Here is a 4,069-nt window from a genome sequence, read left to right as displayed (position 1 = left end):
TTGCAACTAGTTCGTTTCGTTTTCGTTCATTTATGTTCATTTACCTCTTTGCTTTGAATCATAATAATATTATAATTTATCATCTCTATAGCGCGTTTTGTAAAATCCTCCAATGCACAAAGCTCTTTCAACACAATTCTATTGGTAAAAAAACACAAGGTTATGATAAGAATCCTCCGGCGCACTGATTGGTTAAATAAATTCCCATTATTTTCTCTATAATCCACTTCAGGGGGTTATAGCATTTAGGCAAAAATGGTTTGCTAGCCGGTTTGGTCGAATTACGTAAAAGAGATAAAATAGATGAATTGATTTCCATGTTTTTCTTCCGAATAATCAACTGTGTTTTTACTAGTCCTTAGAAATCAACGCCTCTCTCTTCTCTTTCTCTTCTCCCTTCTTTCAGTTCAGGCGAGAAGGAGGGAGGCGCTGCAGATGTAGAGCTGTTCCTTTTGATACCGCGCTGTTCAACGATCGGGACGAACAAAACCAGTTTAAGAAACGGGTTTTTAACTGGGTACATAATGCGCAATGAGCATGTAACACAACCGTGAGACGCCAAACGTTGTTTGACGAGAGCGACTGTCAAAATCATGACGGCGTGCTAAGTTACGACGCCACCAGGCCGACATATAACGTCCTACCTCGGCAGAGTCTATTTTTTCTCACTCCACCAAACAAAAGGAAAATAGGATTTGCTAGGCCAGGAGATTTTACTTTTAACTACCTACATTTCGCGGCTAGGAAATTATTTCCTCGATAATCACCCTCGACTGGTTACGAATTGATAGGAAAATTAAATATCACAAGAGCTAAATACCATACGTAATACTATAAGTAAAACTATTACTATAAATGTCATTTATAGTATAGTAGTAACTAAATTTTGCGTTCGGTTTTATAGAGCATAATTTATTGAACTTAAAAATGATCTATGTCTATTCTTTACCGTACTATTGCGTGTTCACCTTTCCTATGGAGAAAAATATGCTCACAATAACCTATAACCTATGCTTCATATTCCGGCTGCGTTACCCCAGCGTGGTTGGTCCTCTGTATGGATTGGCTAACACTCACTATAAGTTTCGATTCCCTCCCAGCAGACATTTGATATTTTTTCTCTTATTCACTCTCCTATATTCATTTAATAAGTTTGATAGTTAAAAAAACATACAACTCTAATAATATTAGAAGTTACAAATGATATAGCGAAAACGAAATTTAAAAATATATCAAACATTGTCCACTAGTAATGTGGCTTTCTCTAAAATTGTTCTAAGTTTTTTTTTTTTCTTAGAAATCTAAACTTGCCGCAATACTAAATTCATATTAAACGTGATTATCAAAATAAGGAGGACAATGGATATCTTGTTTTTTGTGTGGACCTTGACCTTTTTTGCACCTAAAAATATATATAAAAAAGTCGTTTGCAATTTGCATTTCACGTTAATCTGCTTTACGTTTAAATATGAATAATGCATGCTACCTGTGTAGATTGAAGATGTTGAAGAAGCGGGCATAACTAGCATTCTTGTTTGCTTGTGGAACTACTTGCGTTTGATGTAGTCGTCTGAGCTGTGGGCCTTTTCGCTTTCTGAAATAAAGCGGGTAGGCACCCAATCAGAGACAACTAAAGCAACTAGAAGGAATGCCCCAAGTTTACTATAATAACTAATTAATTAACTACCAGGAAGTTTCTGATCTCCATAAATTTGTAAATTAAGCATGCAATGTCATATCTATTAATCAAATTAAATTAACCAATCATCCAAAGATAAGTCAAGCAGGCAACAAAACTAAGGCCAACCATGCAGCCTAGCAACAAAAACATTGGTATGTTTAATTTAATATACAATCTAGCTATTCTAGTATTTGGTTTTGTTCCTTTATTCAACTGTATTATAAGTTTTCTGATTGGCAATTCAGTTTTCAATCAAGAAACTAACGAAAAATCATATTACGTACATTAATAGTACTAGAAGCCCAACAACATTTGTTTAAATTCAAAATCACTTAATTTAGAGGAGGAGAGAGGAGAGAGTAGTAGATGTACGAGAGTGGGAGATGGTAGGTTTAGGTAAAAGGGACGAAATAAGGAAGAAGGCTAGAAGTGGAGGGGGTGTAGATGGCGAGCCCCAACGACGGTAAGGGAAGAAAAGGGAGAGGAAAAGGAAAAGGTATAAAAGAGTAAAGGGTAAAGAGGGAGGAAGGAATCCAGTGCGAAGACTATGGAGGGAAGGAACAAAGAGGCACCCAATGGGGGGATTTGTGGAGCAGGAAAGGGGAGAGAGGCAAGTTAGAAAGGTAGATACGGGTAAGGCAAGGCGTCGTGAGTAGTGGTAGAAAGGGGGAGAAAGGGGAAAAAAAGGGGCCAAAAGGGAATTGCATGATAAATTAAGGCATTAGTAACCGGATAATCCAATCAATGCCTTTTTTAGGTATTACAGGGCCAGAACTAATGTATAACTTAATCATTATACTTACTTCTTTTGTTTTATTTTTAAACGTACAGAATATGGTAGAATTCTGGTGACCTTATCACTGATAATTGCGATGTACCAATTGCAGTCATCCATTGTCAAGTTTTGAGTTTGAACCATGCATTCCCTATTGCTAAATTACCAGTAAAATTAAACACTCTTCCTTTGTATTTTGGTCCCATTTCATTATTAAAATATATCTTTCGATTAATGATATCCACATTTATTAGTTGTGGGTCAGCTTATGTTTTCCCTCAGGATACCAAACGTTGCTGAGATGATCTCTTTTTCCACAGGTTATTGTTCCACATAAATTCAGCACTGTCTCCTTCACTAAGTTCTATATTTCTTGGTCCACTTATGCAGCTACAGTTCACTGTGTATAAAAAGTAAAACAAGACAGCAGATTTAAGCTATATTGGTCTGTAGATACATATCCCTTATATTGGAAGGTTAAGAATAAGGAAACTAAGGGAAGGGCGTAATTACTCTACGCCATTATGATATCAACTACTTTAATTAATGCACATAATTACATGATAGATTTCCTGATTTCTAAGAAATTGTTAAGGAAACGAACTGGGGGCCGGGTGGCGGCAACATAAAGGAAAGCTCTAGTGGTCGGTGGACGTTTAATTCATCTCCAATTATAATCCTTGGGATCCCTTATAATCATGTCTGATTATGCAGCTTTTATGGTTATTAACTTTACAAAACTTTTACTAAGTCTTTGGTGTTTGCAATTAAAAAACAATATTTACCACGACCCCGATTGTCTTTGAAGTCTTTAGACATATATCAGTTAACTTTGAAACAACATTAATGATGTTGTTTCTAGGGTGTGAAAGGTATTTACATTAATGCTATGTATTTAGGTGATGTTCTATGTTTAAAAACAAGCAACATTTCGCATAAAAATGTATATTAAAATTAAGAAGAAATTACATCTACACTAGACTGCATTCCTTAATTCTCTGTATCGATCGATGTAATAAAACAACTTATAAACTGTCAATTTCCAACTCCAATCATTTTGAATTCTTGACATTCGAAATCATACTTGAGCTGCTTTGGTTTAGTCTGCTTACATCTACGCTAGACTATATTTCTTAATTCACCTGGATCGATATTGTTATAATATGTGAAGAAAAAGAAATGTGTTAATTTCCCACTCCATTTATAAATTCCTGACACCATTACCAATTATATTATTATATTTTCGACTGCCTATCGTTTAAGTTGTAAAGTCTTTTCGCCTACTCAATTATTCCTTTCAGCTTTCGCTTTCCTATTGTTTTTCGTTTCAACTCATATCATTAATTTTCCTTGAAGTTAAGGGAAACACTTTTTGTAGCATGGCGATCTGTTAGTGGAACCGATATTTTAAATTCTAACCTACTTTCAAAAAAGCGAGAAAACTGGGTGTCAATGATTGGCCATGATCGGCCATGATCGAGTATCTTTAAGTAAAATATATACCAATATGTACAATGGTTCTTTCTTACCTTTGACTGCTATATGTATACTCAAAATCGTAAAGAGGACATATATCAAGTTACCGTGGAATTCTTTATATGCCAACAATCGGT

Source organism: Actinia tenebrosa, unplaced genomic scaffold (genome assembly GCF_029948245.1).
Source record: "Actinia tenebrosa isolate PJP-AT-01 unplaced genomic scaffold, QUT_ActTen_1.0 PGA_scaffold0__85_contigs__length_37466705, whole genome shotgun sequence".
NCBI classification, from domain to species: domain Eukaryota; kingdom Metazoa; phylum Cnidaria; class Anthozoa; order Actiniaria; family Actiniidae; genus Actinia; species Actinia tenebrosa.
This window is presented reverse-complemented; position numbering follows the sequence as displayed.